The sequence below is a fragment of the Oryx dammah genome, unplaced genomic scaffold (assembly GCF_014754425.2).
Source record: "Oryx dammah isolate SB20612 unplaced genomic scaffold, SCBI_Odam_1.1 HiC_scaffold_28, whole genome shotgun sequence".
NCBI lineage: Eukaryota > Metazoa > Chordata > Mammalia > Artiodactyla > Bovidae > Oryx > Oryx dammah.
Window position 1 is genome coordinate 117,269,752 of NW_024070212.1, and position 23,720 is coordinate 117,293,471.

The window sequence follows — 23,720 nt, forward strand, 5'->3', positions numbered from 1 at the left end:
CACATGACCCAGGCCAGCCAATCAGCATCACCCAGCCTCCGAGACCCTGACTAGCTAGGGATAAGCACATGACCCAGGCTAGCCAATCAGCATCACCCAGCCTCTGAGACCCTGACTAGCTAGGGATAAGCACATGACCCAGGCTAGCCAATCAGCATCACCCAGCCTCTGAGATCCTGACTAGCTAGGGATGGTCACATGACCCAGGTTAGCCAATCAGCATCACCCAGCCTCTGAGAGCCTGAGTAGACAGCGGTGGTCACATGATCCAGGCCACCAACCTGAGTCCTATAGGGGGTTTAGAATTTTATTGAAAAAATTATTTTATGCCTGGCGTTATAATGGCCATCTTTGTTCAGCTGGAGAAACAGTCTACTTGAGAGTAATGCTTCACAAGGGAAAACAGCAGGGAGGGAGAGGGAGGTGGTTCCAATAGCCTCGTCTAACATCCTGGATCCAGCTATGCCTGAAGCTCAGCCACCCCTGACGAATTCCAATTCTGTACTCCAGTCAGGCGTCCTATTTCTTTCTCTTTTTTTCTTTAAAAATATTGGTATTTTAATCTCTATGTTTAGAATTTAGGGTTTTTTGCATTTTAAATTTATCTATTTTTAATTGAAGGATAATTGCTTTACAGTGTTGGTTTCTGTCAAGCATCAACATGAATCAGCCAGAGGTCCACATATGCTCCTCCCTCACGGACCTCCCTCCCACCTCCGTCCCCATCCCATCTTGTTTCTTTGAGCAGGCTTGCATACCAGGGAGGCCTGACCAGCAGGCCACCAGCCTCTCACGTAAGCCAGACTTGGAGCAGGTAGCTGGCTCCCTGGCCACCTAGTGATGGACAGCACAGTAAAGGGAAGCCCCCCCAGCCTCAGACACCCCCTCTGCTGGGGCACTGGTGCTTGGGAGAGCTGCACCATGCCCTGCAGTGTCCGCTTGGGGTCCCGGGGCTACAGGGAGCGGGTCGTGGCCAGGGACCACAACAGGTGGGCGCACCTTCTGGAAGGAAGAGTCATCCGCCTGAACGTGATTCCCCACAAGGCACCGCCACAGTGCTCGGGCCTGACCACTGCCCCGGATGACTCCACGGAGCAGCACGGTTTAAGTCGGTCTGCATGTACTGAACCTGGGAACAGGCCACAGCTTCCACTGGACATTTTCTTCAGGAGGCCCTCAGGTCCAGGAAAGTGCTGCACGTGTGCAAGGGTCAGCTCGGCTACCCTAGCACGGGGGGTCTGGCCTAAGATGCTGAGCAGACCCTGCCTGGCCACCTCCATCCACACCAGGGCAGCCTTTCAGGGCAGCGCCCGCCTTGCTTCCTGATTGGCCAACACTGGTCCCAGGCTGACCGGCTTCCCGCATCCATCCAGCTCTGTCGCACGCTTCTCGCCCCGCCACACACACACCTAACCACAAATACCACTCGACCACGCAGCCCTCAAGTCTGAGAGCCAGCCTGGGAATAGCGTGTGGGCTGAGGGGCAGTGGCTGTCCTGGGGCCTGTGACGTGGCCAGACCCGTGGACACCCGAGACTCCCGCTGACCTATTTTAGAAGCCAAAGTACATTAAACTCACCCCTCCTCTCCCGTTTCTCCACTCCCCTGTGAAATCTATTTTAAAAGATCAGAGTTTTCTTTACATCCACCTCTGAAATGTGCTGCAGGAGATAAATGGGCCATAAACAGACTAAGGTGGGGGAGGGGCGGTGGGCGAAACCAGGAGGATGTGCTCACTGGGGTGGGGCTGCGGGGGCTTCTGATCAGTCAGAGCCCCTGTGTTCACTGGAACCTCCATTCATTTCCTGGCCCAGGATGAAGGGGAAGCAGCATTCTGGGGGTCCTGGCTCCCACACCTGTCTCTGCATCAGGCTCCTCTGGGAGCTTCCGCGGTGGGTGGGACAGCCCCCTTGCCAGCAGACAGAGCCCAGCACCTGTGTGTCCCTGCCCTGCACCGGGGCTGCTGCCAGCCTCGGCCCAGAGCCCGGCCGAGCGAGCCTGTCCAGGTGACCGTCGGGGTGACCAAGCATCCACCTGGGACTGGAGTCTGAAGTCCAGACTGGCCTGCCCACAAACCCCAGTGCAGCCATCGCCCCACTGGCCGCCCCCCAGGGCCGGAGCCCCATTCCCTCCGGCCCGGAGGACTGGACGGCCGCAGCGTGGTGGCCCTGGCAGGGAGCTGCTTTGTCTCCTTGCCCCTCCACCAGAGTCCATCTGGCTCCTCCCGACCACCCCTTGGCCAGGAAGCCTAGTGTACCCCCTCTCCACCTCCCATCCCACCCAATCGAGGCCTGCCTAGAACCCGGGAACCCCTTAAACTCCAGCTGCCCTCCTCGAGGGAGGCCCTGGGGAAGCCAGGAAGGAGCCCACCGCCTCCTCCCAGACACACTCCTCCAGGCCGACCACCTGCCGCCGACCATCCCCACAGGCTGTCCGGGGTGAGGAGCACAGAGCAGCCCCGCCTGCTAGGGGGCGGAGAGTGCTGAGACTCAGAGCCTCCTGTTTCACTGATATCTTGAACTGAGACTCTCTCCGTCCCTTACACATTCACACACACACTGGTATTTTGAACTTCTGGGGTCCCAGAGCTCCCCTTGGACCCAGCCCCTGGCACGTGGCTCAGTCCATCCATCTGGTCCTCTGTCTCCTGCTGGGAAAGGATCCCCGCCTCGGCCCACCAGTGTCCCCCAGCCCCTGATTCTGCTGGGGTCCCGAGTCTTGGGGGATGCGTCGTGACACTTCCACTTTAGTTGAATCCCCATCTTGGCTCCTCCCTGCCTGGGCTGCCTTTTCCCGGAAGCCTTCCAGAAGAACTCCCCCGCACTGGAATGTCTCCCTTTGAACTCAGGAACTAGGGCTGCTCACGCCAACTGAGACTCTCTTTGTCCCTTACACACTCACACACACACACACGCACGCGCATGCACCACTTACACGTCTCTGAGCGAAGCACTCCTGCCGTGGCCAGTCCCGGAAGGAAGCCTCCAGCAGCTCCCAGCTAAGCTCCCTGGGCCTTCAACCGGCTCCCCCTCATAGGCCGTGAGCACCCTGCTTTCAGGCCCTACTCCCTCTCCTTTCCCTCCATGGGGGAGGAGCCTCAGAACCCCCGGGTGCCCCTCCAAGGCCTGGTGGTGGCCCATGGCTTGGAGAGAGCGGTGCCCTGAGCTGGGCGCTCTGGGCACTGAACTGGGGCCTTCACCAGCCAGTGTCGGGCGGCCTCTCGGGTGTCCTCCGTGGACACTTCCAGGTCCAGCCCCGAGCATCCAGCTGCAGTCACTGCCTAGGAGAACCTCCCATTACCTCCTGGCTTTGGGGACCAGATGCAGAGCTGTGCCAGGGGAGCTGGCGGGCCAGATGTGGCCTGCATGGTTTGCCCCCGTCCTTGGCCTGTACTCACAGGCCAAGCCGGACAGGCCTGGGCAGCAGCAGGAGATGTGTGTCATCTGTGTCCTGAGCTCGGTGGGAGATTCTGGGTCAGTCAGGGACAGCGCGAGCCTGCGGTGTGTGTGCGGCGGCCTGGAGGTTGGGGGCGGGGAAGGCCAGCAGCCGGGAGACTGAATAACCCAGACAGCCCGGGCAAGAAGGGATGGGGCAGAGGCCAGCCCAGGGGAGTCCGGGCTGCTTCTGCGATGGGACACCTGCCTTGTTGCAGGAGCCAAGCCTTTGCCACTGCCCCCGGCTGGTGCCCAAGGTCAGCTCCAGGGCCAGCTGAGTGCTGGCTGAGGTCAGCCCAAGCCTGAGCCTGCAGCCCTGGACCCTCAGACCCAGGGCCCTGCTGCCCAGCACCCGTGGGGGGCCTGGTCTGCAAAGTACCCACAGCTCTCGCAGCCTGAGACCCCAGGAGGACCAGCGAGGGGCGTGGGGCCCAGCAACCACTTGCCGGGCCAGCCTTTTCTCTCCCAACGAAACAGTCTCAGGCAGCGGAGGCAGGGGGGCTGGCCGGCTCATGCTCTGGGCCACACGGCCGCATCGGCTGTCTCCGGGCCAAGGGCAGACAGCAGCCTGGCCCAGGCCCATGCAGGGCCCTTCTGGGAATCGGAGCCGCGGTCTATTTTTGCTCTCTGACAACACAGCACAGGCAGCCGCTGTGACTTATCTCTGCCGCCCACGGGCACGGCCACAGAGACAGCTTTGTGCCCTCGGGCTCCGCGCACCCCCCCCAGGGACGGGTGAGGGAAGGGATTTAACGAGCCCCTTCCCCCACCCTGTGAGCCCAGGCACCTGAGTCAACAGCCCCTAGAAAGTCCCCAGGATCCCTGCCAGCCAGCCTCTTGACCTGAGATGTTTTTCCTGTGGGGCCCATGTAGGGTCCTAGCTTCCTCAGGCGCTGTCACCCAGTATTATCTGGGGGGCCTCCCAAGGCCACCCAGGTTCTCCCCAGCCCTGGGCAGGTGACGAACGTCAGCACAGAAATGAGAACTTGGAGGACGCCTTCCTGGACCCAGCTCTTGCTCCGCGGCCTTCTGCGACCAGCAGGAACCCTCTGCAGGTGCTGGGCGAGCCTGCTGGAGGCCAAGCAGCCCAGGCGCCAGCCGGCCGCCCTCCTCAGATGACATGGCCCTGTCCCCACGGCCCTCCAGGACCCCAGGTGACCAGATGGCCCCACTGAGGTCTCTGAGGGCTGCTGGCCCTCGGCTGCCACCTCCTGCCTGGACCGTCCCGGCCGGTCCCAGGGCTGCAGCCGAGGATGCCCCTGGAGACCCACGCGGGGGTCGGGACCCCAGGCAGGGCGGAGGACGCCACCCGGCGGCCCTCCGGGGCCCCAGGTGACCGGATGGCCCCACTGAGGTCTCTGAGGGCTGCAGCTGAGGATGCCACCTCCTGCCGGGACTGTCCCGGCCGGCCCCAGGGCTGCAGCCGAGGATGCCCCTGAAGACGCACGCGGGGGCTGTGGCCCCACAGAGGGCTCTGCAGCGAGCGTCCTGTCTGCTCATGTGATCAAACCCTGACCCGGGCCCCTCCTGTGCAGTTCCTCCGGAAGGGGTGGCCCTCGGGGGTCCGCAGCTTCCACCTTCTAAATCAGGTCTCGGATAGGAGAAGGGCGCTTCGTGTCAGGGGCCTCGAGACTTCCGTAAATGGAAAGCTGGCCGGGCAGTCTGGATTATTTTCTGCCTCCATGAACTGACCCTGGGAGAGGCAGCTCCCACTCCAGGCCCCAAAGCCGTCCTGGGGCCGGCGACATGCACTGCAGCAAACACAGACATGGGCACGCTCGCCAGTCTCGGAAGCTGGCACCCAGGACTAAGCTGATGGGCCAGGTCCCAGCGTGGCAAGCACCCTCCATACACCGCGGAGAGACCAGTTCACGTTGCAGGACACCATAGACACACGGTGACCTCATCTTCCTCACTTTTCTGGAAGTACTTTTACACAGGGTGTAATACACGCATGTTCAGAGCACAATCTGATAAGCCAGTAACTGGACATACCCCGTGATCACCACCACATTCAAGACAAGGCTCCAGAAAGTTCCCTCAGGCCCCACCCCCACAGGCAGCCCCTGTGGGTTTCAGACACCGCTCTTTAGCCCTGCCTCCTCTTGAACCTAATGTGCATAGTATTACGCAGAAGGCGATATTCTGTACCCTTCTTCCTCTTAAGTTTTGAACGCATACTCCATGTTCGTTGCCAAGTAATATTCCGCTGTGTGCCGATAGCACTGACTTTCTGTCCAATTTTCTGCTGAAGGGTATTCAAGGTTTTGTTTTTCTTTGCAGTTCTTAGCTATTATCAACAAAGCCACTATAAATGTTCTTTTACGGTCTTTTTTATGGACATGTATTTTCATTCCTCTGGAGTAAATGGAATTTCTGGGTCATAAAGCAGATGTATGATTAATTTTATAAGAAACAGCCAAGCAGTTTTCTAGAGTGACTGTGCAATTCTGCAGGGCCCCCAGCAGTACTGGAGAGGTCCCAGGTGAGAGCTCCCATCCTCACCTGGTAGGTGGTGTCACTGGTCTGTAATTCCAGCCACCTGGTGCATGGGAACCGCCATTTCCTTGTGGTTTTTATCACCTGTCCCTACTGACTAACGATGTCTAATGGTGCCGATTTTTATTATTGACTAGTAGGAATCATTAGATGTTTCAGACGAAAGTCCTTTGTTAGCTGTATGTAGTGAATCTTTCCTTCTAGTCTGCAGAATGCATCTTTAGCAGTGTCTTTTTATGAGCAGACGCTTATCATTTTAATGAAGACTAATTGGTCAGTTTTTCCTTTGGCTTTATTGCCTTTTGTGTCCTCCCTAAGAAACTCATCTCCTCTGTTTCCTTTTACTAGTTTTCCAGGTTAAGTCTTATATGCGATGCATGGGTCTGTGGTGCAGCTCAGAGCTTTTTGTGCAGTGAGAGGGGTGGGTTGGCATTGATATTTTTCTCCATCAGTTTATCTACTTGTTTCAATCATTTGTGAAGAAACTTCTTTCCTGATTGAAGTGCCTCAGCACCTCCTAGAAAATCAATTAACCGCAGTAGTTTCCCAACATCATAAAGCACTAAATGTCATTTAACTGTACACTTGGAAAGTGGTCTCTCTTATGTTATGTGGATTTCATCTCAGTTTAAAAAATTAATTTCATATATGATTGTTCTCTTCTGTCCTGTTGATGTAAATGTCTGTACTTCCACCAAATTCTCACCCTCCCAATTACTGCGCCTGTACTTTTAGTCTAGAAAGTAAGCAGTGTGGCTCCTCCAACTGTGTTATCTTTCAAGAGTACGTGCCTGTGTGGGATTCCTTGCATTTTCATATTCCTTTCAGAATTGAGTCAGCTTCTATAAATGACTCCAGATTTTGACTGGGAAGGGATCAATTTGGAGAGAATTAACATTTTAACAATTGCATGTCTTACAATCCCTAAACAGGGTGCGTGTCTGAACTTATTTACATCCTCAATTTCTCTCAGCTGTGTTTTATAGCTTTTAGCAGACAGATTTTAATGTACTTAAATTTATTCCTCTGTGTTATATATTGACACTACTATTGTAGTGAGAGTTTTAAATTTTATTTTTCTAAGACTTTGTTGCTAGTGTATGAAAATACAATGGCTTATTCATGTTGCCTTTGTATCCTATGAACTTCCCAAATTTATTTGTATCTAGAATAGGGTTTTTTTGTGGTTAATTTTTTTAGGATTTCCCATGTAAACAATGGTGATGTTTGTGAATAGAGACAGTTTTCCTTCCTTCATTCCAATATTCATAACTGTTTTGTCCTTGACTGCCCTCCAGTGCTGTCCAGGACCCACAGTACAATCTTTACAGAATTGGTGAAACCATACATTTTTGAACTATTCCAGATAGTCAGGGTAAACCGGTTGCTCAAAATTTCACTATTAGTATGAAAGTTGCTAGAAGAATTAGAATTTGTAGTGGAGTTGCAAGTTTCCATGGATGTCTTTTATCAGATTGAAGGCTTTTCCTCCCACTATTAGACTGTGAAAATTTTTATCATGCATGGATGTGAGTGTTCTCAAATGCTTTTTCTGCATCTATGAAGATAACTATGTTTTTTCCTTTTATCTGTTAATGTCCTGAGATGCACTGATTGCTTTCAAATGGTAAATTAACCTTGCATTCCTGTGATAAACCTCATTACGTCCTAATACATTGTTATTTTTATACATTCCTGCATTTGATGTTGTTTTTAAAAAGTAATTGTGCATTTCTGTTCAGGAGGATCAGTTCAGTTCAGTTCAGTCGCTCAGTCGTGTCCGACTCTTTGCGACCCCATGAATTGCACCATGCCAGGTCTCCCTGTCCATCACCAACACCCGGAGTTCACTCAAACTCATGCCCATCGAGTCGGTGATGCCATCCAGCCATCTCATCCTCTGTCATCCCCTTTTCCTCCTGCCCCCAATCCCTCCCAGCATCAGAGTCTTTTCCAATGAGTCAGCTCTTCAGGTGGCTGAAGTATTGCAGTTTCAGCCTCAGCATCAGTCCCTCGAATGAACACCCAGGAGTGATCTCCTTTAGGACCCAGGACTGATCTCCTTTAGGATGGACTGGTAGGATCTCCCTGCAGTCCAAGGGACTCTCAAGAGTCTTCTCCAACACCACAGTTCAAAAGCATCAATTCTTCTGTGCTCAGCCTTCTTCATAGTCCAACTCTCACATCCATACGTGACTACTGGAAAAACCATAACCTTGATTAGACGGACCATTGTTGACAAAGTAATGTCTCTGGTTTTAAATATGCTGTCTAGGTTGGTCATAACTTTTATTCGAAGAAGCAAGCGTCTTTTAATTTCATGGCTGCAATCACCATCTGCAGTAATTTTGGAGCCCAGAAAAATAAAGTCACCCACTGTTTCCACTGTTTCCCCATCTATTTACCATGAAGTGATGGGACTAGATGCCATGATCTTCGTTTTCTGAATGTTGAGCTTTAAGCCAACTTTTTCACTCTCCTCTTTCACTTTCATCAAGAGGCTTTTTAGTTCTTCACTTTTTACCATAAAGGTGGTGTCATCTGCATATCTGAGGTTATTGATATTTCTCCCGGCAATCTTGATTCCAGCTTGTGCTTCTTCCAGCCCAGCGTTTCTCATGATGTACTCTGCATAGAAGTTAAATAAGCAGGGTGACAATATTCAGCCTTGACGTACTCCTTTTCCCATTTGGAACCAGTCTATTGTTCCATGTCCAGTTCTAACTGTTGCTTCCTGACCTGCATACAGGTTTCTCGAGAGGCCAGTCAGGTGGTCTGGTATTCCCATCTCTTTCAGAATTTTCCACAGTTTCTTGTGATCCACACAGTCAAAGGCTTTGGCATAGTCAATAAAGCAGAAATAGATGTTTTTCTGGAACTCTCTCACTCTTTTGATGATCCAGTGGATGTTGGCAATTTGATCTCTGGTTCCTCTGCCTTTTCTAAAACCAGCTTGAACATGAGGGAGTTCACGGTTCACATATTGCTGAAGCCTGGCTTGGAGAATTTTGAGCATTACTTTATTACTTTACTCAAATTGAAGAAAGTAGGAAAAACCACTAGACCATTCAGGTATGACCTAAATCAAATCCCTTATGATTTTACAGTGGAAGTGAGAAATAGATTTAAGGGCCTAGATCTGATAGATGGAGTGCCTGATGAACTATGGAATGAGGTTTCTGACATTGTACAGGAGACAGGGATGAAGACAATCCCCGTGAAAAAGAAATGCAAAAAAGCAAAATGGCTGTCTGGGGAGGCCTTACAAATAGCTGTGAAAAGAAGAGAGGTGAAAAGCAAAGGAGAAAATGAAAGATATAAGCATCTGAATGCAGAGTTCCAGACAATAGCAACAAGAAATAAGAAAGCCTACTTCAGCAATCAATGCAAAGAAATAGAAGAAAACAACAGAATGGGAAAGACTAGAGATCTCTTCAAGAAAATTAGAGATACCAAGGGAACATTTCATGCAAAGATGGGCTCAATAAAGGACAGAAATGGTATGGACCTAACAGAAGCAGAAGATATTAAGAAGAGGTGGCAAGAATACACAGAAGAACTGTACAAAAAAGATCTTCATGACCCAGATAATCATGATAGTGTGATCACTCATCTAGAGCCAGACATCCTGGAATGTGAAGTCAAGTGGGCCTTAGAAAGCATCACTACAAACAAAGCTAGTGGAGGTGATGGAATTCCAGTAGAGCTCTTTCAAATCCTGAAAGAGGATGCTGTGAAAGTGCTGCACTCAATATGCCAGCAAATTTGGAAAATTCAGCAGTGGCCACAAGACTGGAAAAGGCAGTTTTCATTCCAATTCCAAAGAAAGGCAATGCCAAAGAATACTCAAACTACCGCACAATTGCATTCATCTCACATACTAGTAAAGTAATGCTCAAAATTCTCCAAGCCAGGCTTTAGCAATACGTGAACCGTGAACTCCCTCATGTTCAAGATGGTTTTAGAAAAGGCAGAGGAACCAGAGATCAAATTGCCAACATCCACTGGATCATGGAAAAAGCAAGAGAGTTCCAGAAAAACATCTATTTCTGCTCTATTGACTATGCCAAAGCCTTTGACTGTGTGGATCACAAGAAACTGTGGAAAATTCTGAAAGAGATGGGAATACCAGACCACCTGACCTGCCTCTTGAGAAATCTGTATGCAGGTCAGGAAGCAACAGTTAGAACTGGACATGGAACAACAGACTGGTTCCAAATAGGAAAAGGAGTACATCAAGGCTGTATATTGTCACCCTGCTCATTTAACTTCTATGCAGAGTACATCATGAGAAACACTGGACTGGAAGAAGCACAAGCTGGAATCAAGATTGCTGGGAGAAATATCAATAACCTCAGATATGCAGATGACACCACCCTTATGGCAGAAAGTGAAGAGGAACTAAAGAGCCTCTTGATGAAAGTGAAAGAGGAGAGTGAAAAAGTTGGCTTAAAGCTCAACATTCAGAAAATGAAGATCATGGCATCTAGTCCCATCACTTCATGGGAAATAGATGGGGAAACAGTAACAGAATTTATTTTGGGGGCTCCAAAATCATTGCAGATGGTGATTGCAGCCATGAAATTAAAAGACGCTTACTCCTTGGAAGAAAAGTTATGACCAACCTAGACAGTATATTCAAAAGCAGAGACATTACTCTGCCAACTAAGGTCCGTCTAGTCAAGGCTATGGTTTTTCCAGTGGTCACGTGTGGATGTGAGAATTGGACTGTGAAGAAGGCTGAGCACAGAAGAACTGATGCTTTTGAACTGTGGTGTTGGAGAAGACTCTTGAGAGTCCCTTGGACTGCAAGGAGATCCAACCAGTCCATTCTGAAGGAGGTCAGCCCTGGGATATCTTTGGAAGGAATGATGCTAAAGCTGAAACTCCAGTACTTTGGCCACCTCATGAGAAGAGTTGACTCATTGGAAAAGACTCTGATGCTGGGAGGGATTGGGGGCAGGAGGAAAAGGGAACGATCGAGGATGAGATGGCTGGATGGCATCACTGACTTGATGGATGTGAGTCTGAGTGAACTTCGGGAGTTGGTGATGGACAGGGAGGCCTGGCGTGCTGCGATTCATGGGGTCGCAAAGAGTCGGACACGACTGAGCAACTGAACTGAACTTACTAGCATGTGAGATGAGTCCAGTTGTGCAGTAGTTTGAGCATTCTTTGGCATTGCCTTTCTTTGGGATTGGAATGAAAACTGACCTTTTCCAGTCCTGTGGCCACAGCTGAGTTTTCCAAACTTGCTGGCATATTGAGTGCAGCACTTTCACAGCATCCTCTTTCAGGATTTGAAACAGCTCAACTGGAATTCCATCACCTCCACTAGCTTTGTTCGTAGTGATGCTTTCTAAGGCCCACTTGACTTCACATTCCAGGATGTCTGGCTCTAGATGAGTGATCACACCATCGTGATTATCTGGGTTGTGAAGATATTTTTTGTACAGTTCTTTAGTGTGTTCTTGCCGCCTCTTCTTAATATCTTCTGCTTCTGTTAGGTCCAGACCATTTCTGTCCTTTATTGAGCCCACCTTTGCATGAAATGTTCCCTTGGTATCTCTAATTTTCTTGAAGAGATCTCTTGTCTTTCCCATTCTATTGTTTTCCTCTATTTCTTTGCATTGATCACTGAGGAAGTCTTTCTTATCTCTTCTTGCTATTCTTCGGAACTCTGCATTCAAATGGGTGTATCTTTCCTTTTCTCCTTTGCTTTTCCCTCCTCTTCTTTTCACAGCTATTTGTAAGGCCTCCCCAGACAGCCATTTTGCTTTTTTGCATTTCTTTTCCATGGGGATGGTCTTGATCCCTGTCTCCTGTACAATGTCACGAACCTCATTCCATAGTTCATCAGGCACTCTATCTATCAGATCTAGGCCCTTAAATCTATTTCTCACTTCCACTGTATAATCATAAGGGATTTGATTTAGGTCATACCTGAATGGTCTAGCGGTTTTCCCTACTTTCTTCAATTTAATTCTGAATTTGGTAATAAGGAGTTCATGATCTGAGCCACAGTCAGCTCCTGGTCTTGTTTTTGTTGACTGTATAGAGCTTCTCCATCTTTGGCTGCAAAGAATATAATCAATGTGATTTCAGTGTTGACCATCTGGTGATGTCCATGTGTAGAGTCTTCTCTTGTGTTGTTGGAAGAGGGTGTTTGCTATGACCAGTGCATTTTCTTGGCAAAACTCTATTAGTCTTTGTCCTGCTTCAATCCGCATTCCAAGGCCAAATTTGACTGTTACTCCAGGTGTTTCTTGACCTTCTACTTTTGCATTCCAGTCCCCTGTAATGAAAACGACAATCTTTTTTGGGTGTTACTTCTAAAAGGTCTTGTAGGTCTTCATAGAACCGTTCAACTTCAGCTTCTTCAGCGATGCTGGTCGGAGCATAGGCTTGGATCACCGTGACATTGAATGGTTTGCCTTAGAAATGAATGGAGATAATTCTGTTGTTTTTGAGACTGCATCCAAGTACTGCAATTTGGACTCTTTTGTTGACCATGATGGCGACTCCATTTCTTCTGAGGGATTCCCGCCCACAGTAGTAGATATAATGGTCATCTGAGTTAAATTCACCCATTCCAGTCCATCTTAGTTCGCCGATTCCTAGAATGTCAACATTCACTCTTGCCATCTTCTGTTTGATCACCTCCAGTTTGCCTTGATTCATAGACCTGACATTCCAGGTTCCTATGCAGTATTGCTCTTAACAGCACTGGACCTTGCTTCCATCACCAGTCACATCCACAGCTGGGTGTTGTTTTTGCTTTGGCTCCATCCCGTCATTCTTTCTGGAGTTATTTCTCCACTGATCTCCAGTAGTGTATTGGGCACCTACCAACCTGGGGAGTTCCTCTTTCAGTGTCCTATCTTTTTGCCTTTTCATACTGTTCATGGGGTTCTTAAGGCAAGAATACTGAAGTGGTTTCCGATTCCCTTCTCCAGGGGACCACATTCTGTCACTTCAAACATGTAGGGCTATTCATATTTTTTTCTTGTCTTCAAAGTGTCAGAGTGGGTAAATTATGTCATTGAAGGAATTGTTCTTATCTCTTAATTTGATGGGTAGGGAATTTGGGGTTGACGGCTTTTCATTCAATACTTCAAACATGTGGTTCCATTGTCTTCCGGCCTCCCTTGTTTCTGATAAGAAGTCAGCCATTGTTTTTCCTGTTTTCTCCTGACTGCATGAACTTTTTCTCTCTGCATTCAAGAGTCTCTCCTTATCATTAGCTTTCAGCAATTTGACTGTGCTGCATTTTCTTTGCATTTATCCAGTTTAAACCGCACTGATTTTGAATCTGTACATCTGTGATTTTTGCCGAATTTGTTGGGTTGGTTTTTTTTTTTTCATATATTCTGTCTATCCCATTCCCTACTTTCTTTTATTTTGTAACTCCAACTGCAACTCTTTTAGACTGCTTGATGACGTCCCACAGGTCTCTGAGGCACTGTTATTTTATTTTTCTTTCTACAAGTTCGGTCATTTTAAGAGTCCGCCTTCAGGTTTGCCTAGTTTTCTTCTCACAGCGCCAATCTTTCATTAAGCCCATCCAGCAATTTCTTCATCTTAGATATCACATCTTAGTATTAAAATATCTATTTGGTTGCTTTTATAGTCTCCTTTTTCTGTTGAACTTTCTTCCATCTATTCATTCATTTTGACCAATTTTCACAAAATGCCTTGGACAATAACACATTATTGACTGGGGAATTTTTGCATAAAGTAACAGCTATGGTGTTAACATAATATAATCAACAATGTGTTATTGACAATATTTTTAAGTGCTTTTCTGCTAATTTCAACATTTAGTGGAAATTGGATATACTTATATTAATTGCTTGCCTTTTGTTCATAGCTCATACTTTCTTGTTTCTTCACATGTCTAGTAGTTTTTGTTGTTTAGTGGATAATATTGACAATATGTTGTTCAGATTCTGGGATCTATTATCTTTCTCTGAAGATTATTTTAATTTTAATAAAAATCTAATTTACTACATAGCCACCTTGAACTTGCGGAGACTTCATTTAAATTCTTAGGATAAATCTATTTTGACATTAGCTTTAGGGAAAATTCTTAGTCCTGGGACATAGTCTTTGCTCCTTGGTTGTGACCTTTCTGGGATTCCAATGGAAAGTGTAATGTTTTTCCCAAGCCCCTGTAACTGGGCAGGCTTTCTGCTCTAAACTCTGACTCTTCTGGAGTGGGTAGCAGTTAAATTTTCTACTCTACTCTCCCATCTGTGACTTCCCACCAAACTCCTTCACAAATCCTCCATGTATCACCAAGGATCAAGGGAGGTTTGTACAAGATTTGGGGCCACCCCGTCTGTGGCCCCCTATATTCTTGCACTTCCCTCCTTAGTTTCCAACAGCTCTGGGGGCCCAAACGCCACCTTCTGACTCTTCAAGCCGATTACACAGCACTGTTGCTTGAGTTGCATGCGTCCTGCATGGTAGAGACTAGAGCGTGCCCTCAGCTTGAACATCTGCAGTTTCTATCTACTTTTAGGTTGTACTTCAATGCCTTGAAACACACTGGTCTTCTGTGTGCTTATTTGTTCAAAGTTTATTATCACTTTCTTAAGGAAAGTGAGTCCAATACAAGCTATTTCACCATTATCAGACTTCATTACTTTTCTCATAAGTATGTAGAATGGGATATCCTGGCTGGGTTTATGGACTCATCAGGTAAGATTCATTGTAAAAGGACCATTTGTGATTGAGGCACCACTTCTTTAACTGCCCCTCCCCCTCTTCTGACTCTAGTACCCTGAGGTCATTTCTATGCCTGCCTGTTGGGGACAGCTTCATCAGACAGTCGCAGGTTACTACACAGGACTCCTACCACAAGCTCTAATTTATGGGGCTGGAACCACCACAAGAGTAAGGTCACGCTGTCCACAATCAGGATTCTGAGCTGCAGAGATGTTTCTAATGGCCTTGAGAGCTGTACGGGAGCCAGATCTCAGCAGCGGATAAAGGGCCACAGGACAGCCTTGTGGGGAGGGAGCCGTGATCCTGGCCTTGGCCAGTGAACCAGAACCACCCTCTCCCCAACCCCAGCCTGTGCCCACAGCCCTGAGCAGGAGGAGGCGGGAAAGGACAGAGAACACAGCTCAGGAGGCCCAAGTGGGTCGTGTCTCTACTTCCCGGAGACCTGGTAGGAGGAGAGAAAGGAGAGCCTTGTGGGGGCAGAGAAGCTCGGCAAGGACCACAGGCTGAGGAGGGAAGGGGAGAGGAAGCCACGAACAGGACCCAGCACTAGGCAACACACGACTTCAGCAGAGACGGCAGTGGCTGCGGGCCCCCGAGCGGCACCAGGGCTGGTCGGGGGCCAGGGAGGGCAGCCTCAAGGAGCTCACAGTCCAGGAATTATGAAGACAGTTGGGGGAGCCCTCCGTGGCTGCCCACACGGCAGGAGGAGTCCGCGTCTCAGCTCTCACCCGGGGCTCCGAACGCAACTAGGCTACGGACAGCAACTTGGTCTCCAGAGGGGTAAGCCCGGGGCTCTCCGTTCTCCCAGGCCAGTGAGGTGGCTAAGAGAGAGGTGCACAGACACCAGGATTCAGAAAGTGTCCCAGAACATGCTGCTCAGGTGAAACGAACAAGAAATGGATGGAAATAAGGATTACAGGGAAGAGAAGATATGGTACAAAAAGCACGACAGCAGGGCCCCAAACCCGGAAATCACACATGAATGTCTAGATCATGAACACGCTTATGGAGTAGAGTGCAAATGTCAAAATCATTACTGCAAAACACATAATGAATAAGATACATTCACAAAATAAAGATCGAGAATATCACATTATTCAAACATAATATGAGACTTGGAAGTAGAAGAAAATTAAACAGGCTAACATCTCAGTTATTGATATAGTATTAATGCTGGCAGAGAAATAGAGCATAAATATGTGGGTTAACCCTTAAGGTAGCCACTCGTAGAAAAAAAGTCTCAAAATTCAAATAAAGAAAAGAGTAAGCAAGAAAAACCTCAGCAATATAACAAAAGAAATTAGTAATAATAATAATGTACTGAGTTGTTTCAAAGAGTTGTTCTGACTCTTTGCAACCCCATGGACTGTAGCCTGCCAGGCTCTTCTTTCCATGGGATTTCCCAGGCAAGAATAAGGGAGTGGGTTGCCATTTCCTTCTGCTGGGAATCTTCCCAACTCAGGGATTGAACCCATGTCTCTTTTGCCTCCTGCACTGGCAGGCGGGTTCTTTACTACTAGCTCCACCTGGGAAGCCCATATGATAATAATAATAAAGCAGAGGAATGTTAAGGAACAGGAAGTATAGTAAGAGATGATAAAGACACAACACAACCTTATTATAATAAAACCCAGAGCGAGGACCAACCATCCAGTGGGCCCAAAGATACAATCCAACATGCTGTTGTTTGGGAGTTGGAGATCAAACAAGACCAGGCTGAACCTGCAGAGCACTGCTGAGCCAGTCCCAGTGTGGAACCATGGTACAGCTCTCCCAGCGGGCACATGAGCTGGACCCATGGATCTCCCTACATAGACAGTGCAGCGTGAAGCTGTGAGGCAGGTAGAAGCCCAGTAGGGAAAGGACAAGGATGCAAGGAATACCAGAAGGTAAATGGTACAAGACCACCTGGAAATGTGTGTTGCTCACTCAGTCTTGTCTGACTCTCTTGCAATCCCACAGGCTGTAGCCCGCCAGGCTCCTCTGTCCATGGGATTCTCCAGGTAAGAATACTGGAGTGGGTAGCCATTCCCTTCTCCAGGGGATCTTCCCAACCCGGGGATGGAACCCAGGTCTCCTGCACTGCAGGCAGATCCTTTACCCTCTGAGCCACCAGGGAAATGTGTAAGAGGACACCAAAATGTTTCTTCATGCTTAGATTGGAATTCAGCAAGTCAGAGGCGCTTTCCACGGGCACTGAATGTTTCTGGGCAATTTACCCTCACCGGCTCTGACTTCACCTTCCTGTCTCTCAAAACCCTTCTTTCCGTTTTGGGCACATGGAGGCTGAGTTTCAGCGGCAACCCTCTCTTGAAAGGAAGACCACCCAGCCTGGGCAGGGGTCCGAGAGGTACTCAGAGACCTGGTCGTCAACACCTTGGCTGCTCAGGTGCAAAGGCTGAGGCCCAGGGAGGATGATTCTCCCAATGTCACGGGACAATCTCGGAGAGCCCAGCACTGTGATGCCTCCTCCCCTGGGTCCGGCCAGTTGCCTTTCTCTCCCTGGACCTGCAGAGGCTCCCGTGGGCATGGTTTCCCCCTCCTTCCCCAGAGGGCTGACCGAGGATGGTTCTGCACCTTCTGCCTAGCACCACCTGCTCAGGCCAGGTCCGCCTTCATTCCCACCTCACCCAGGCTGGCACCTGAACCCCGAGAGCAGAGTGGGCACAGAGCCCTCACTCGCTCCCTCTTGCCACCAGAAATTCTCAAAACATCCCCCATGATTCAGCTACTGAGGTTACTTTCAAATACATTTTATTCCCTGGAAAGACATCAGTAAGCCTGAAGAGCAAAGTGCAGACTCCAGGTATTCGTTGACAACACATGATGAAAGTTCTGCATCCAGGAAATAAAAAGAACTCAAGGTCAGAAAAAAGAAAAGTGGGCTAAGGTCTTGAAAGGGTGGCTTTGAGAACCAGGGGTGTTCAAGGGGTCAAGTGCACATGGAATGGCACCTGCTCTCACCCCATTGGTGCTCAGTAGCTAAGGCATATCCAACGCTTTTCGACCCCATGGACTGCAGCACACCAGGCTTCCCTGTCCTTTACCATCTCCCAGAGTTTGTTCAAACTCCTGTGCATTGAGTTGATGCCATCCATAGGGAAGAGCAAATTCAAACCAAACAAACGTAGAACAACTAAGACAAACAAACAAGCACAGCCCACACGGAGAAGCCGAGTGATCAGAACACCCCAATAGTGACAGAGCCTAAGGCATCACCACTGCTGTGGAGGACAGCTTGCAGGCCTCCACTTAGCTGCGATTTGCACGTTGCATGACTCAGCAATTGCGTGGGTGTGGATATTAATATTCCCCACACGAACGTGCATGTATATGCACTGGGGGCTGTTAACAACGAGTCAGCCACAGGAACCATAAAGCCCCCCAGTGGTAGCTGCCCAGGTCCATCTGGTCATGCACTGGAATATTATACAGCAATGAAAAACCAAAAACAACAGCTTAACACAGCAAGCACAAGCCTCAAAAGCACTGTGCTGCACAGGAGAAAGCTCACATGAAACAAAAATACATTCCGTGTTACTCATTTATGAGAAGTTTTAAAACAGGCCACAGTCCTCTCTGGGAATGGGGTGACTTTAGGAGGTGGAGGGAGCCTTCCAGGACACCAGAAAGGAAACAGGTCTGGAATCTGGGACTCTTTGCTGCAGTGCTAACACCTGGACACACTTCCCCTCAAGCAACAAAATACAAAGAAACTGTATAGGACTAAAAATAACTGCCTGTATCCTCAGTTAGGGAAATTCTGGACCCAAAAGATACAAACAAACCAAAAAAATCCGACCTCCTCTTTGGAGCAAAAGCAGGGTGTTGGGAGCAAAAGCAGGGTACTGTGCATACTCCCTGCGCTCAGCACCAACTAAAGGGGGGCGAAACACCCAAGCCACCCCACCAGCCCGACCCCAGGCCACAGAAGGAGCAAGCTCGCCCCGGCTCAGGGCAAGCAGACACCTGTTACTTGTTCTTACTCCTCCCGCTGCAGCCAGTCCCCCGTAAAGCCTTGTCTGAATTTTTTGTCCGCCCTCTGATCAATTTCTGTTGACTGGGGAGGGCGGAGAACTCTGGTCCGGAACCAAGGCTGCTGTCGGGACCTGGGTGCTATTATGCAAATACGTTATGTGGTGAACATCTGGTAAGTTGAAGCCTCTGCTCTGGGTGCCTCTGTGTGTGCAATCCACTTCAGAAACTTAAAATGAAAAGCTTGCCAACAACTGGGGGGAAAACTGATTTATACTCACAGCCGGGGAAGACTCTTGAATTCCCGTTTGAAAACATTGGCTAATCGGCTAATCCTTTTGAATTTGAAGCAGCAGCAGCAGCAGACCCCACCGTTCCGCTTGCAGAACACAACATCTGCCTGCAGCCTGGACTAACACCGTGCGCCCAGCATTTATTCAACCACAGGGCAGAGCCACACCGCAGACAGGGAATGACCGAGGACCCTCAGCTCCTCGAGGCCCCGGCGGGTCTGGCCTGCATCTGGGGTGGAGCTGGGGGCTGTTCAGTGTGACGGTGCCCACGAGAAGGGGGTGAGAAAGGAAAGAGCGACAGTGAGCCACTGAGGGACCCTACAGGCCTGTGGAGCCACTGCTCAGAGGCTCCAGCTTGTACGTGGGTGCGTCCCCCGGGCCCGCCGGCTGCCCCTGTCTCGTGCCCGGCTCTGCGCCTGCTGGCCGCCCCCTACTCTGCAGGGCTCCTGCTGCCCGGCTCGTGGGGGTGGGCTGGCAGGCTGGCAGTGCCATTATTGAACAGCCCAGTGAGATATGAGTTGAGCTTGGCTGCCCTGCAGTGATTGAAAGTCCGACTTGACGGGCCATTTGGAAGGAATCTAACCTGAGCCAAAGGACTTCAGGCTGGCAATGGCGAGTTTTCTGGTTAGGTGTCCCTGGCCCACCCTGGAGGGTTCCAGTCCCTCTGCTCTGAGGGGTGCATTTGTTTGGAAAAGGGTCCGCTGCTCAGGTTAACACAGGGCAGGGTGATGGCCGGATGGGAGGGAGAACAACCTCGAGCCCCCAGATCCGGGGCTGGTCCAGTGGCTGCCCCCACCGGCCTGCGTCACCTCCCAGCCCACACTGCCCAGAAGCTGACCTGGCCAGGTATTCGGGGAAGGCTCCCCTCCCAGACCAAGGCCATGGGGGCCACAAAGCAACCTGAGCCAGAGGTGACATGCATCCGCAGGCCCAGGTGAGTAGCAGGGAGAACTCTCAGGAGCCCCACCAGAATCGAGGAGGCCAGGCTGCAGCAGCAGCCCCCAGAAATCCTGGGGGCGGGTGCAGAAAGTGGGGCAGGCTGGAGGAGAGAAACCAAGGTGACCGGGGACCTGCGCTTGGTTCTCTGCACTTCCTGGCGGCCGTGAGTAACGCTGCAGCAAACGTGGGACGGCTGGGTGGATGAGGAAACACGGCGTGCGGAGGCAGGCTTAAAAGAGAAGGATGTCCTGCTGTCTGTGACGATGTGGGCGAACCCGGAGGACACCACAGCTGGTGAAATAAACCACATGAGACCCAGAGGGGAGACAGCACGATCTCACGTATCTGGAATCTGAAACAAAATTCAGAGGAGAATGGTGGTTGCCTGGGGGAGGAAAGATGGGGAGAGGTCGGCAAAAGGGTGGAGAGTTTGCTTCATCTGTGTGTGCTTGCACGTGTGTGCGTGTGCATGTCTGTGTGTACATGTGTGTGCATGCATGTGCATGTGGGTGCCTATGCGTGCACACACACGTTTGTGTGTATGTGCACACTAAGTCGTGTTTGACTCTTTGTGATCCCACGGACTGTAGCCCACCAGGCTCCTCTGTCCATGGGATTCTCCAGGCAAAAATACTGGAGTGGGTTCCCATTTCCTCCTCCAGGGGATCTTCCCGACCCAAGGATCGAACCTACATCTCCTGCATTGCAGGTGAATTCTTTAGCCCTGAAAGATGATGCTGTGAAAGTGCTGCACTCAATATGCCAGCAAATTTGAAAAACTCAGCAGTGGCCACAGGACTGGAAAAGGTCAGTTTTCATTCCAATCCCAAAGAAAGGCAATACAAAAGAATGCTCAAACTACCGCACAATTGCACTCATCTCACACGCTAGTAAAGCAATGCTCAAAATTCTCCAAGCCAGGCTTCAGCAATACGTGAACCGTGAACTTCCTGATGTTCAAGCTGCTTTTAGAAAAGGCAGAGGAACCAGAGATCAAATTGCCAACATCCATTGGATCATAAAAAAAGCAAAGAGAGTTCCAGAAAAACATCTATTTCTGCTTTATTGACTATGCCAAAGCCTTTGACTGTGTGGATCACAATAAACTGTGGAAAATTCTGAAAGAGATGGGAATACCAGACCACCTGACCTGCCTCTTGAGAAATCTGTATGCAGGCCAGGAAGCAACAGTTAGAACTGGACATGGAACAACAGACTGGTTCCAAATAGGAAAAGGAGTACATCAAGGCTGTATATTGTCACCCTGCTTATTTAACTTCTATGCAGAGTACATCATGAGAAACGCTGGACTGGAAGAAACGCAAGCTGGAATCAAGATTTCCGGGAGAAATATCAATAACCTCAGATATGCAGATGACACCACCCTTATGGCAGAAAGTGAAGAGGCACTAAAGAGCCTCTTGATGAAAGTGAAAGAGGAGAGTGAAAAAGTTGGCTTAAAGCTCAATATTCAGAAAACGAAGATCATGGCATCCGGTCCCATCACTGCATGGGAAATAGACGGGGAAACAGTGGAAACAGTGTCAGACTTTATTTTGGGGGGCTCCAAAATCACTGCAGATGATGATTGCAGCCATGAAATTAAAAGACGCTTACTCCTTGGAAGAAAAGTTATGACCAACCTAGATAGCATATTCAAAAGCAGAGACATTACTTTGCCGACTAAGGTCCGTCTAGTCAAGGCTATGGTTTTTCCTGTGGTCATGTGTGGATGTGAGAGTTGGACTATGAAGAAGGCTGAGCACAGAAGAATTGATGCTTTTGAACTGTAGTGTTGGAGAAGACTCTTGAGAGTCCCTTGGACTGCAAGGAGATCCAACCAGTCCATTCTGAGGGAGATCAGCCCTGGGATTTCTTTGGAAGGAATGATGCTGAAGCTGAAACTCCAGTACTTTGGCCACCTCATGCGAAGAATTGACTCATTGGAAAAGACTCTGATGCTGGGAAGGATTGGGGGTAGGAGGAGAAGGGAACAACAGAGAATGAGATGGCTGGATGGGATCACTGACTCGATGGACGTGAGTCTGAGTAAACTCCGGGAGTTGGTGATGGACAGGGAGGCCTGGCGTGCTGCGATTCATGGGGTCGCAAAGAGTCGGACACGACTGAGCGACTGAACTGAACTGAGCCACCAGGGAGGCCCTAAAGCGTCAGTACCTCCTTCTGAAGACTAGAAAAGGCGCGTAAGATCTCCCCTCACTGGCTGGTCGATGTTACTCACACGACGCACAGGAAAAGTATGTGCTCTGATCACACTTGCACAATCTAGCTAACTCGTGGTCTGCCAGTGAAGAGCATTCTCCTCGTGAGATGAATCACCTTGGCTTTGGTATTCCAGTGTTTTTATTCTTCTATAAAAGTCCTTCTGAATTCTATAAATGGTTTCGCAGCAAGTGTCCACCTCAGGGAGCCTCCCTGAGGTGGGTGGGATGAGCTGAGAGCCCCCCGTCTGGGGGTTGAGGAGGAAGGAGACAGCCCAGCCCGGGTGACCAGAGGAGGGCATCTTCCCAGTGGTCAGGGTGTGGGGAGTCGGAGGGGGTGAGTGGAGGGCGGCGTGGAGCAGGGGCTGAGCACAGGGCCAGGAGGGGACGTGTGCAGCCCACGGGTTGGGCTCCCAGTCCAGTGCTCAGGGCGAGCCACAGGCCCTCCCCACTCTTCCAAGCCCTGTCCTCCCATCTGACCCTTTGCTTCCTGAAGGCATCAAGCTGAGGGCGGGGGGCGCTTCCCCCGTGACCCCCTCTCAGCACCCAACCCCAAGGTGACCGCTCTCCATCACTGGCTCCTCCCACGTTAGACAACAAACCCAGGGCCCTCAGCTGCTCAGAGCCTGCCCGGGGGTTTGCACTTGTTCCTCCACACACAGACTGTGTGCCAGGCCCAGGGCTGGGGTGGGAGACACCTGGTTTCATGGTACAAGGACCTGGAGTGAGAATAGCTCTTTGCCATGTGGTGCCTTGGACCCCATGAACGACTGGCTCATGAGTCAATCAGTGAATGCTGTGGGCTGCGGGCCACCTTCCCTCTGCAGGGTTACACCTGGGGCTCCTGAGCCTGTCCAGAGGCTGGGTCAGAGCGTGCAGGGAGTCAGCAGAGAGGTCATAAGGGCTCACGGGCTCCCCAACCAGAAGGAAAGGGGAGGACGGGGATGCTCGGGGCCAAGCCCAGGACCTTCCACCAGGGCTCACGCTGCGGGCACAGGCAACCTCTCAGAAAATGCTCATGACCCTGGGTGCAGGTGACCACTGCCACATGCCCAGGGGCCCAGGGACTCTGACCAGCTTCGGCCTCTTGAATATTAACAACTGCCGGGCTGAGAAATATCCAGAAGTGGCTATTTCGGGTGAAGAGGTGGGTGGCAGGGCAGGCTAGGAAATATCTGTGAGGATTAAACAGAAGGTCAGCGTCCAGGCGACACGGACAGTCAGTTAGAAAAATCCTCAAAGGAACAGTGAGGAACCCGGCTGCAGGGGGGCTGGGGGGAAAGCTTGACGGGGAGGAAGGCCAGGGTCCAGGGGACACCGGCAAGAGGCGACCCTCCCAGGGACCCCGGACAATGTGGACGACGCAGTGGGAGCCGCCATCCTGGCCAGCCACGGGGCCGACCGCCGTGTAGACAGCCTCGGGCACAGGTGAGGCCAGACCTCTAAGACGACCGTCACGAGAAGACGGCCCTCACGCAGGTGTGCAGTGTGACCACCAGTGTGAGCTGAGACCTTGCTTGCGTGCACACGTCCTTCAGCGGGCGCGGAGGCACCGGCGTAAGCAAGCCCTCGGGGAAGGACGCTCCCTGCCGGGAGAGAGCGAGGCCGGGGGCAGGGGCCATCGCGGG